The sequence below is a fragment of the Odontesthes bonariensis genome, chromosome 8, assembly GCF_027942865.1.
Source record: "Odontesthes bonariensis isolate fOdoBon6 chromosome 8, fOdoBon6.hap1, whole genome shotgun sequence".
In the NCBI taxonomy this organism is placed as follows: Eukaryota; Metazoa; Chordata; class Actinopteri; order Atheriniformes; family Atherinopsidae; genus Odontesthes; species Odontesthes bonariensis.
Window position 1 is genome coordinate 28,084,780 of NC_134513.1, and position 13,567 is coordinate 28,098,346.

Here is a 13,567-nt window from a genome sequence, read left to right on the forward strand (position 1 = left end):
GCATGATAGAAACTGAGGCTGATTTGATCTGAAACGCATCTGAAACTGATGGTTTCTCATCACTTTTTGTGTTTATTTAACTGATAAACAGGCCCAAGCCCCTGGCTCCCTTCCATAACTCATTTGGTACAGCAGAGAACTACAGGTGTCCCATGATACGCATCTTAAGCCTGGTTACATGCATTCATACAGCATTCATGAAAAGGATGTCAGCTTTGCTCCCTTCGATAGCTCAGTTGGTAGAGCGGAGGACTGTAGGTGCCCAACAACAGTTATCCTTAGGTCGCTGGTTCAATTCTGGCTCGAAGGATGTTCCAAGCTTTTGTGCACAGAGGCTCTTTTGGCCAACTCCGTCAATCCTTTCAAAGCTTTTGGAATATGCTGTTTTACAAAAGACTGTTCCACTCTCTATCAAACTTGCTAAGGGCTAGTGGCGCAATGGATAACGCGTCTGACTACGGATCAGAAGGTTCTAGGTTCAACTCCTGGCTAGCTCGGCAAGCTGATTTTAGTCTCTCACTTCTCCCACTGCTATATAACAGGATCGCTTTAAACCTTCTACTCCCTGGGTATCCCAGCTCACTTACGCCCCAAAGATACCTCACAGTGTGTCGTCTTGCAACACATGTGGCTGACCCCACACCGTAAGGAAAGCTCGTCTTCCTCTTTATCTCTGCTGTCAATGATTTTGCTACAAACACAAAAAAAAAACATGCCTGCCAGCCACATGCCGCAGAGCTACATATGCTATCCTTGGGATACGAAGGTGTTTCGGATCACATCAAAGCCACACACGACAAAAACCCACAACCGGCCGTCATTGTATAGTGGTTAGTACTCTGCGTTGTGGTCGCAGCAACCCCGGTTCGAATCCGGGACACGGCAACCCCCCAACCGAATTTGTTTGCATCGCTGAAAAAAGATCCCACTTTCAACTTAGATTTCTTAAACTTTTAAAAAAATCATTTTGTCTACAGGCCCCTGTCCCGTATCAAAGGTCTGAAAGAATCAAACAGTACAAATGCAGAAGGTCTGCCCATTTAAAGAGCATAAAAGGGGTCAAAGTATCAAACAGGCCCCAATGAGAAATAGTGCCTTTTTAATGAGTCGCCAAGGCCGCATATGTTCTGTGTTTTTTAGCTCTTCTAAAGGGAGGGTTTTCACACACCGCCACACCCAAAGTATAAACATCCTAACAACAGAAGATGAAAATCGTGTGCCAAATGAATGGGTGGATAGACCTGACAAAAAAAGAACCAAACAAAAAGGCTGGACTTTTGCGCTGGACAATGTGAGGGTATATTGAGGATCAACATCTGTGTTGGACGATGTGGAGACTTTCCCAGATAGATGCCAGATATGTTTCTGTAACGACTAAATGCATGATAGAAACTGAGGCTGATTTGATCTGAAACGCATCTGAAACTGATGGTTTCTCATCACTTTTTGTGTTTATTTAACTGATAAACAGGCCCAAGCCCCTGGCTCCCTTCCATAACTCATTTGGTACAGCAGAGAACTGCAGGTGTCCCATGATACGCATCTTAAGCCTGGTTACATGCATTCATACAGGATTAATGAAAAGGATGTTGTCTTTGCTCCCTTCGATAGCTCAGTTGGTAGAGCGGAGGACTGTAGGTGCCCAACAACAGTTATCCTTAGGTCGCTGGTTCAATTCCGGCTCGAAGGATGTGCCAAGCTTTTGTATACAGAGGCTCTTTTGGCCAACTCCGTCAATCCTTTCAAAGCTTTTGGAATATGCTGTTTTACGAAAGACTTTTCCACTCTCTATCAGATTTGCTAAGGGCTAGTGGCGCAATGGATAATGCGTCTGACTATGGATCAGAAGATTCTAGGTTCAACTCCTGGCTAGCTCGGCACGCTGGTTTTAGTCTCTCACTTCTCCCACTGCTTTAGAACAGGATCGCTTTAAACCTTCTACTCCCTGGGTATCCCATATGGGATCAAATAAGGGTCAGAAAGATTTTGTACTTGTACAATGATGTTCACATGTGTAATAAAGTTTTGAAGTTGTAAAAATATTTTGTGTCTGTAAAAACATTTTGTGCATGTGTAACAAAGTTTTGAAGTTGTAAAAATAGTTTGTGTATGTGTAACAAAGTTTTGAAGTTGTAAAAACATTTTGTGCATGTGTAAAACTAAATCCGACGGACACACAAACTTCCCACATTCAAGTACGACCCTGAAGTTACAAGTTTACAAAACTCAAGTTACGAGTACGAATTTTGACCCTGTTTTGACGCCTGAGTGAATAGCCAATCAGCACGTTGCTTACTGACTTGCATTATTTTGGTTACAGATAAATCAGCTTTTGTGGATAAAAAAAAAAACACACAAGTATATTTTACAATAAATTTATTGGTTTAATTAAGTTCATTATACAATTATGTATTCTTTCAGACAAGTTACTTTGAGTTTAATTTGTGGCCCAAGAACAAAAGGAGGAAGCACTCCATACTGCCTACTTTTATAACTTTGGTGACATCATCAGGAGAAACAATCTATGGTGATAGTGGTATTGTGAAGTTTGAATTAATTATTTATTGTTCGTATGATTTTTTTGGATTGTTAAAGCCAGATGTGCATTAGGATGTAAAGTGATTTGCTAGAATGTGCATTGAAGGGGAAGTAATGATAGTTTGTGTTACAGGTCCCAGGCTATGGGCACTGTACACAGATAAGATTCTCTACAAAACAGTGTCTCAACCTTCCCTTATGGTTCCTGTCGTAGTTCATGAATGCTCTCTACATAGTTTACTACTGCAGTATATATATCTGCCCCAAAACACGAGGAAGGTGCAGTTGGATTGAACAGTTCATCCAATCGTTCCAGTTCTTGCATACTCAAGGGACATGCCAGTTCAGGCACCTGCACTCCAGTTTGACCCATGTCTGTCATTGCCACGTCTGGAAGATGGGGCACCTAAAACAGTAGAAAAATTGTTATAGCTGTTGTCCACAACATTGGTAAATAAAATATTGTTTTCCCTTTACCTCATTGAGAAACTTTTGCTTCATCGTGAAATTGCCGATATCTTTAATTAACTTACCTGAGCAGAAGCGTTTGACTCCATCCTGTTTTTCCTCCATCAGTACCAACGTGTGCCCACTGAGTGTCGTTGGCGCTCAGATCCCGGCCGGCAGAAATTGCTGCTCCTTGATTGGATGGTTGGTTGGCACGTGGGTGGGCACCGGGTTGATTGGCAAGTCAGTAAGCAACGTGCTGATTGGCTATTCACTCAGGCGTCAAAACAGGGTCAAAATTCGTACTCGTAACTTGAGTTTTGTAAACTTGTAACTTCAGGGTCATACTTGAAGGGGGGAAATTTGTGTGTCCGTCGGATTTAGTTTTACACACAAAACTTTGTTACACATACACAAACTATTTTTACAACTTCAAAACTTTGTTACACATACACAAAATGTTTTTACAACTTCAAAACTTTGTTACAAATACACAAACTATTTTTACAACTTCAAAACTTTGTTACACATGCACAAAATGTTTTTACAACTTCAAAACTTTGTTACACATGCACAAAATGTTTTTACATAGACACAAAATATTTTTACAACTTCAAAACTTTATTACACATGTGAACATCATTGTACATGTACAAAATCTTTCTGACCCTTATTTGCTCCCATAAAATTATCTGAGTCCAAAGGAGACTCTAAATATCACACTACTTTGATAGAGATTGTTATATCTAATTTTCTTTGGTTGTTAGGAAATATCTATATGGAAGGATTACTGTTCCAGCAACACATCAGTCAATTCAATTCAATTCAATTCAATTCATTTTTATTTATATAGCGCCAAATACAACAAATGTCATCTCAGGGCACTTAGATAGTAAGTCCAATTCAAGCCAATTGGAATTCAATTAATTAATAATATCATAATAATCACCAGTTCGGTAAAACAAAGCTGTCTCAGCACCATCTAACAGACCAGGATGGAGACTGAGGCCCAAATACAGTCAAACTTTAATTAACATTGACACTAACAATGACTCTCACTTATATCAGGTCTTGAAACAGATCCATGTCCAACATTTCATGTATGAAGTTTTACCTAAAAAGTATTTTGATGATGATTTCACTCTAAAATGTGAAATTAACATTTTTAAACATCTAGTGTAGAATATTTTGATTAAATTAATACACATTAATCTGATTTTGTTTAAATCAAATGAGAAAATACATAAAGCTTCATATTGAATAGAAGAAGACGGTATCATCTGGATCTACTGTCAGCAACATTTTCACACTCCCATTTATATGCTTCAATTAATGTTGATAGCATGTTAAAGAATGAACAAATTGAAAAAAAAATGAATCAAACTCATATCATAAATATGCACCTGATTTCATATACGTCTGCATTAAAATTAGACAGTGGATTTATCTAATTAACAACATTTAGTTTGCCTCAGATTGTCTCAGTTTCATTATTAACAGTGATGATAAAATTATGGAAAATACACCAAGTATTTTTTCTTCAGTGAGACACAGTGTATTAAATAATTAGTTTAGAATGTGAGTTTATATGATGTTTTGTGACAGTATTCTGTTACATAAATATATTTACTCTATTTAAAAGCCTCTGCTGTAGTGCAGCTGGGGATCAGTTCCTCTGTAGCTGACTGAGGTTTGTGTACGACGTTGTTTCACTGTGTGAACGGCCAGCTGTCATCCTGCTGACAGTAATAAACTCCTGCATCTTCAGGCTGAACTCCACTGATGCTCAGAGTGAAGTCAGTTCCAGAATAACTTCCACTGAAACGATCAGAAACTCCAGACTGACGAGTTGTAGCATAATAAACGAGGAGTTTAGGAACTTCACCAGGATTCTGAAGGTACCAGTGAAGGTAGTTACCCATATCTGAACTGGCTTTACATTTCATAGAGACAGTCTGTCCTGGAGAAACAGACTGAGATCCAGGAGTCTGAGTCAGGATGATTTCTGCTGATGAACCTGGATAAACAGGACGGAAGTTAGTACAACAAATTCATCTAACTAGACAAAAAATCATCAGTTTAAAAACATTTATAACAGATGAATGATGGTAAATGCTGCTCATTTCTCACCCTGAACAAGGAGCCCCAGGGTGCTCAGCAGCAGAGTCAGTGCCATCATCATCATGGTGCTGCTGGTGTGTCAGTGTCTCTGAAAGCTCTGGACAGCCACTGATCAACACTGACCTCTTAACATCTGGGAGCAGAGAGGCAGGACACATATGCAAACACACAGAGTCAGTCAGCTGGAGCTGTGCTCTACATGTCAGGATGTTTCCTGCTTTCACTGATGAGTCTGTTGCAGTTAACATTAACATGATCACTGTGGTATATTAAAAAGTCTGATGCTGAACTGATCTAGCGTTTCATTCTGTGTCTCCAGATGGGTAACATTACCATTGTGATACTGTTGCAGACTTGTTATTTCAGAGTCACAAAGGAACTCTGAGGATCAGGATGTCAGATAATGTGCTCAGTGAACTCAGGTTAATGTTAACTGTCCCAGAACTTTGGAATAAATAACATGGTCCTCCATCTCAGAGGATATTTGTTCAGCTGCATCAGAGAGCTTTATCAAGAATAAGAATGAAAATAAATGCTTTGACCTCATGATTAGGAGTCTGATGGGTTAGTTGGGGGTTTAGTGGGATATGGTAAAGAGAGAGATGAGGGTGGGGTGGGTTTAGGATTTGAACAGATCACACAACTGCTCTGATATCAATGTGTCAGCGCTACTGTTCTGAGAATGCTGAGAAAGTTTGTTGAGAGAAGACGCTCAGAGGAAGAGGAGTTTGAATATTTTATGGCAAACACTCTACTTTATAACTTACTGTATTAAATACTGACTGTATGGAGCACCAGACTTTTAATGAAGGAAAGTTATTAACAACTTATCTGTATATGTTGTGAATTATGTGATAAAAAACATCTGAAATTACTAAAAATGAAATGTAGTGATCTACACATTTTTACCTCAATCTAAACCAGAGGCTCAAGAGACTCTGTTCTAATAAAAATAAAATAATTAATGATACCATCATGCTTGAAATCTGAATAGTTGCCCAAATTTCATTCACAGGTTAAATATTTGAACTTTCTGTTTGTGTGTCCTAAAATTTTCATTAATCTTCCAACTGCTGCCAGCCATGAAAGTGTATTTATGGAAAAAAATAAATTAATCAAAATAAATGTTAAAACAAGAAATATAATTAATGATCATTTCTGTAGTGGTATTGTCTCCATGTACTTGGACAGACTTGGATAGAGATGATTCACACTAATATTTGGATGACTGTGATGAGAACTGGAGCTTCAGTCACCTGCGATGTCGGGTTAATAATGTTGAATTAATGGTAATACTCTTAAAGAGAGTTCATGTACGGAAAAATATGTGAAATGTGTTTATATGCATCTATTGACAGAGATTAAATGTGTGTTACACGTAGAGTTTATCAATAGTTAAAATGTGTGCTTTTGTTTGAGTGTGTGTCCTCAGTGAGCTGTATCAGTCTCTGCAGCTGTCGGTTCAGTTTCTGTTCAGCCTGACTGAGGGAGGTTTTTGTACGACTGTTTTTCACTGTGTGAACACATCCTGACTGTTGATAACATGGAAACTCTGACAGTAATAAACTGCAGCATCTTCAGCCTGAACTCCACTGATGGTCAGAGTGAAGTCAGAGTTTGATCCACTGCCTGTAAAACGACCTGGAGTCCCTGATACTCTGCTGCTAACAGCATAAATGAGCAGTTTAGGAGTTTCTCCATCTCTCTGTTGGTACCAGGCTAAAAGGTGGTAGCCATTATACACATATACATCCTGACTGGTATTACATGTGATGGTGGCGGAGCCTCCCACAGCAGAGCTCACTGCTCCAGCCTGAGTCACTGTGACCTGACCTCTGGACTCTGAGGATACAGAGACAAAAACATAAAGCAGCTTCATGCTTTTGTCGGCTTCATTTCAGAGGGACGGATGTTCATAGAGGAGAGGAGTTTGATTCTCTGGACTTTACCTGTGAAGCAGCAGCAGAGGAGAGTCCAGATGAGGACGCAGATCAAAGTCATGTTTCTGATGAGGAGGATTTCTGTGGCTTCTGGTGTCATGAAGGTCAGCTGTCAGTCATCCAGTGTTCAACTCTCAGGACTATAAAGTCTCCCAGAGCACTGGAGCATGGTGCTGCTGATGCAAAGTGGCTCTCTATGGAAATGCTCTGACTGACTCCAACAGGGAGAATTTATACAAGTATTTACCGAAAACTTCCTTCTACTTAGTTTGATGTGCTGGTGACTTTTTATTAAGATTTTCTGAAATATTTTTATTTTATTTCAGTTAAAACTGTTTTACATTCCACAGAAATTTAGTGAGGAAAAAAAAATTACATAATAAAAAAACAAACAAAAGATAAATAAATCCAAAGTTTATATCTACTTTGATTTATATCACAACCAGGGAGTTGACTTTAAAATTGATAATTATTTTTTCTTTTTCATGTGATTGATATTTTATTATATCATTCAGCATACTATAACTACTTACAAAAAGAGAAGCATGGAGTCAATATCAGGCTTAGATTTAAATTCAAATATCAAAGATATCTGTTCAGCACTGTAAATGTTTCGGGAACATATTAGCATATTAACCACTTGTATGACTGACAAAATTATTCTAAGGGAAATATTATTGTTCACAGAATACTAGCCATTTCAAGGAAAATATGAGCAAATATCCTGTGATGGACAGGCTATATGTCCCGTGCATACCGCTCCTCCCACACAGCTAGGATGGCCTTCAGTGAACTTTAACCCCTCCACCCCCACACCTGAACAGGACGAATCAGATTCAGAATACAGATGGATTTCTAAAAAGTCTGGAAATGATACCATATAAAGGTCCATGCCAATGAAAATGTAGATGATGTTGATATGTCCTTCTGCTCAGGAATATTTGCGAAAGCTTTATTGGAATTTGTGGATAAATGTGTTTCAAACATCGGTCTGAACTGTGCATGAAATCCATATTTGACGATAAAAGCTGTTTGTGAGAAGGCTGCAGGGTGATGTGGTGGTTAGAACTGTCGCCTCACAGCAAGAGGGTTCTTTGTGTGAGTCCCAGCCGGGCCTTTCAGTGTGGAGTTTGCATGTTTTCCCTGTGCATGCGTGGGTTCTCTCCAGGTTCTCTGGCTTTCTCCCACCGTCCAAAAACATGCATGTTAGGTTCATTAGTGATTTAGATAGATTACAGGATATTATTGAGAATGTCTTGGACAAATAGTCCGGAAATGTTGTCATCCACAGCGCATGACAATAAAAATAGAGTTTATTTCGATATTTCCTTCTGCTGAGGAGGATTTTTAAAACTTCACAGGACTTAGGAAGTTTCTTAAGGATCAGTGCTGTAATTTGATCAGTTTTTGGTCTTTTATCATAAAGTTGTGCACCCTTAGCTTTCAACTGTCTTTCAGTAAAGTTTTTTTTTTGCAGCTGTTCATTCAGCTCAGTTCCTCTGCAGCTGAAGGAGGTTTTTGTACGACATTGTATCACTGTGTGAACGGCCAGCTGTAACCACCCTGCTGACAGTAATAAACTCCTGCATCTTCAGTCTGAACTCCACTGATGCTCAGAGTGAAGTCAGTTCCAGATCTACTTCCACTGAAACGATCAGAAACTCCAGACTGACGAGTTGTAGCATAATAAACAAGGAGTTTAGGAACTTCACCAGGATTCTGAAGGTACCAGTGAAGGTAGTTACCCATATCTGAACTGGCTTTACATTTCATAGAGACAGTCTGACCTGGAGAAACAGACTGAGATCCAGGAGTCTGAGTCAGGATGATTTCTGCTGATGAACCTGGATAAAGAGGACGGAAGTTAGTACAACAAATTCATCTAACTAGACAAAAAATCATCAGTTTAAAAACATTTATAACAGAGAATGATGATAAATGCGTTTCATTTCTCACCCTGAACAAGGAGCCCCAGGGTGCTCAGCAGCAGAGTCAGTGCCATCATCATCATTGTGCTGCTGGTGTGTCAGTGTCTCTGAAAGCTCTGGACAGCCACTGATCAACACTGACCTCTTAACATCTGGGAGCAGAGAGGCAGGACACATATGCAAACACACAGAGTCAGTCAGCTGGAGCTGTGCTCTACATGTCAGGATGTTTCCTGCTTTCACTGATGAGTCTGTTGCAGTTAACATTAACATGATCACTGTGGTATATTAAAAAGTCTGATGCTGAACTGATCTAGTGTTTCATTCTGTGTCTCCAGATCGGTAACATTACCATTCTGATACTGTTGCAGACTTGTTATTTCAGAGTCACAAAGTAACTCTGAGGATCAGGATGTCAGATAATGTGCTCAGTGAACTCAGGTTAATGTTAACTGTCCCAGAACTTTGGAATAAATAACATGGTCCTCCATCTCAGAGGATATTTGTTCAGCTGCATCAGAGAGCTTTATCAAGAATAAGAATGAAAATAAATGCTTTGACCTCATGATTAGGAGTCTGATGGGTTAGTTGGGGGTTTAGTGGGATATGGTAAAGAGAGAGATGAGGGTGGGGTGGGTTTAGGATTTGAACAGATCACACAACTGCTCTGATATCAATGTGTCAGCGCTACTGTTCTGAGAATGCTGAGAAAGTTTGTTGAGAGAAGACGCTCAGAGGAAGAGGAGTTTGAATATTTTATGGCAAACACTCTATTTTATAACTTACTGTATTAAATACTGACTGTATGGAGCACCAGACTTATAATGAAGGAAAGTTATTAAAAACTTATCTGTATATGTTGTGAATTATGTGATAAAAAACATCTGAAATTACTAAAAATAAAATGTATTGATCTACAAATCTTTACCTCAATCTAAACCAGAGGCTCAAGAGACTCTGTTCTAATAAAAATAAAATAATTAATGATACCATCATGCTTGAAATCTGAATAGTTGCCCAAATTTCATTCACAGGTTAAATATTTGAACTTTCTGTCTGTGTGTCCTAAAATCTTCATTAATCTTCCAACTGCTGCCAGCCATGAAAGTGTATTTATGGAAAAAAATAAATTAATCAAAATAAATGTTAAAACAAGAAATATAATTAATGATCATTTCTGTAGTGGTATTGTCTCCATGTACTTGGACAGACTTGGATAGAGATGATTCACACTAATATTTGGATGACTGTGATGAGAACTGGAGCTTCAGTCACCTGCGATGTCGGGTTAATAATGTTGAATTAATGGTAATACTCTTAAAGAGAGTTCATGTACGGAAAAATATGTGAAATGTGTTTATATGCATCTATTGACAGAGATTAAATGTGTGTTACACGTAGAGTTTATCAATAGTTCATATATGTGCTTTTGTGTGTGTGTGTCCTCAGTGAGCTGTATCAGTCTCTGCAGCTGTCGGTTCAGTTTCTGTTCAGCCTGACTGAGGGAGGTTTTTGTACGACTGTTTTTCACTGTGTGAACACATTCTGACTGTTGATAACATGGAAACTCTGACAGTAATAAACTGCAGCATCTTCAGCCTGAACTCCACTGATGGTCAGAGTGAAGTCAGAGTTTGATCCACTGCCTGTAAAACGATCTGGAATCCCTGATACTCTGCTGCTAACACGGTAAAAGAGCCGTTTGGGAGTTTCTGCATCTCTCTGTTGGTACCAGGCTAAGAAATCTGAGTTATAAACAGCCTGACTGGTTTTACATGTGATGGTGGCGGAGCCTCCCACAGCAGAGCTCACTGCTCCAGCCTGAGTCACTGTGACCTGACCTCTGGACTCTGAGGATACAGAGACAAAAACATAAAGCAGCTTCATGCTTTTGGCGGCTTCATTTCAGAGGGACGGATGTTCATAGAGGAGAGGAGTTTGATTCTCTGGACTTTACCTGTGAAGCAGCAGCAGAGGAGAGTCCAGATGAGGACGCAGATCAAAGTCATGTTTCTGATGAGGAGGATTTCTGTGGCTTCTGGTGTCATGAAGGTCAGCTGTCAGTCATCCAGTGTTCAACTCTCAGGACTATAAAGTCTCCCAGAGCACTGGAGCATGGTGCTGCTGATGCAAAGTGGCTCTCTATGGAAATGCTCTGACTGACTCCAACAGGGAGTTGGAACTCTCTGATGATGATTAATATAAATAGAGTTCATTAAGATATTAATCAGATCCTTGTCACATTCCATCATATATGTTTGTTTCATTAAATCTATAAAATCTAAATTTGAAGTCATTGCTCATAATTCACAAACACCACAATAATCTATTTAAAAAAAAAATTCATCCTCCTCAATAAGACATCTTCTCATAATTCTAACATTGAACGAGTTTCATTGTAGAATTGTTTATGGCTCCGGTTCATTGCTGTTTTTAAAGTGTTTTAAATATAGTCGTGATTTTCTATATTTATTTGATGAATTTATGGAGCATTTTGACACAAACTTCTTGATCATTAACTGAAATGATATTTTGCATTGTTTGTTTCAAAGACATGTCTCTCTTCTGTCAGAGGTTTTTGTAGAGCTGATCAATAATTATTCATCATTGTGGCTGAATCAGACTGAAATCTAACTGTCAGTACATGTGAATCATTGAATAACCAAACTGATCATTTTTCTGTTATTTGATATATTTAAAAAAAAAAGCTATTTCACATGACTGCATACTGTTTGATCAGGTATTAGTTTATCTTTCAACAGCATAAAAGATGTGTTTGATGAAAACTTAATTGTAATATTTTGTTAAGTTTAAAAATGAGTTTCTAATGTCTGTTATGATGGATGAAAACATGTTGTGCATAAAACTGAACAAAAGTTCTGTTTCTTCATATTAAGGTTTGAGAACGGTTTTGTATTCGTGGGAAAACATGATTTATATAATCATTTAACCTGTGTTATTGGGTTGAATGATTCTAATTCGTAGTTCAGTGGTGAGCAGCTTTTATTCTAAATGAACACATAAAAGAAAAATAACTCAACAAGGAGTCTTTGCTGTTTTATAAATTCTAAGAAATAATGAATATCAACAATCTTTCCGACACATTACTGTAATCTGCAGACTTTGCAGGTTTAACTTCTCTCTGATGTTCTGTTACATTCTTCTCATTATTAAGCCTGTAAAGTTACTCACACAACAGTGTTGTTAGTATCACTTTGTACGCTGTCAGTAATCTCTGATGTCATCTCTGGCGAAAGGTTTCATGACAATGAACAGGACTGGAGTTTTTATGAGGAAATTTGATCGTGTTCGACAGCATGAAGGCTCACATTACTGTTAGTAAGAGATCAGACTACTTTTTTACAACTCTGCGTGGCATATATCAAATTAAATATCACTGCAGTTGATAATGTGGTAAGCAGCAGTTTTATTCAGATATTAACATGAATATGCTCTAGCATTTAAAACAGATGAGAAATTGTGTTCATGATGTTTTTACCTAAATTATTTCACTACTTTATCTTCACTTCTGAAACCTGTCTGTTGCTGCGGTTCAGCAGTGATGCTCATCTGTTGTCATGGTAACTGAGGTGATAGAGGGAAGTGAAACCCTGAGGAAGAGTTTCACCTAAACTCTGTAATGTATCCTCTGTCTCTGCAGTGTGTGAGGTCCCTCTTTCCCAGATGGTGCTGCCCCCCTCTGGAAAGCAGCTGCAGATGGTGCTGCCCCCCTCTGGAAAGCAGCTGCAGATGGGGAAGCCCACCATCATATATCTGGCCAACAAGGGCTTCCCCTCAGACTGGAGTCTGTTCAGGAAGGTGGGGAAATTATGCACGCTGGTAGTTTGGTGTTTTCTTCTGATTTTTGGCAAATGACTGTTTTTTTTACCATAAACACATCTTATTTGAAGACAAATTCTGAAAGTGATATGATTGTGATACATTAGAAATGATAAACTAATCAAATAGATTTTACTTCTCAGCAGCTCTTCATTCATTTCACTTCCTCTCCAGCTGTGAGCTTTTTGTACGACGTTGTATCACTGTGTGAATGGCCAGCTGTTACACTGCTGACAGTAATAAACTCCTGCATCTTCAGGCTGAGCTCCGCTGACTGTTAGAGTGAAGTCAGTTCCAGATCCACTTCCACTGAAACGACCTGAAACTCCAGACTGGAGACTTGTAGCATAGTAGATCAAGAGTTTTGGAGATTCTCCATCCTTCTGGAGGTACCAGTTGAGGCATGTGCCAACACTTGAACTGGCTTTACATCTGATAGAGACAGTTTGACCTGGAGCAGCAGACTGAGATCCAGGAGTCTGAGTCAGGACTTTTTCTCCTGATGAACCTGAAATAAAAGAAAAACGTTATTGAGAGAAGTCCAGCCTCATGAAAGAAGATCAACATCCAAAAAGAAGAGGATCATTTCTTTCACATGGAGAGAACAGATAGAAAAATTATGATTTTTCTTGTTTCAGTGTTTCTCCATCACAGCAGAACATCATTGGGATGAAGCTGCTTTTAACCTGAAGCAAAGTTCTCAGAAGAGAGTCTCACCCTGAACAAGGAGCCCCAGGGTGCTCAGCAGCAGAG

General features: G+C 38.9%; 1 protein-coding gene and 4 non-coding genes across 6 annotated transcripts in view; 4 read left to right on the forward strand and 1 right to left on the reverse strand.

Annotated features, from left to right (window-relative positions):
- The window catches only part of LOC142385525 (immunoglobulin kappa light chain-like), a 202,846-nt gene that overhangs the window by 180,791 nt on the left and 8,488 nt on the right, over positions 1-13,567 (reverse strand). The window lies entirely within an intron of this gene.
- Positions 222-310, forward strand: trnay-gua (transfer RNA tyrosine (anticodon GUA)). The gene is given in 2 exon segments: positions 222-258; positions 275-310. It is a non-coding gene; the product is annotated as a tRNA-Tyr (tRNA).
- trnar-acg (transfer RNA arginine (anticodon ACG)) lies at positions 425-497 on the forward strand. The gene has a single exon. It is a non-coding gene; the product is annotated as a tRNA-Arg (tRNA).
- trnay-gua (transfer RNA tyrosine (anticodon GUA)) lies at positions 1,602-1,690 on the forward strand. Its single transcript is given in 2 exon segments — positions 1,602-1,638; positions 1,655-1,690. It is a non-coding gene; the product is annotated as a tRNA-Tyr (tRNA).
- On the forward strand, positions 1,805-1,877 carry trnah-aug (transfer RNA histidin (anticodon AUG)). Its single transcript has one exon. It is a non-coding gene; the product is annotated as a tRNA-His (tRNA).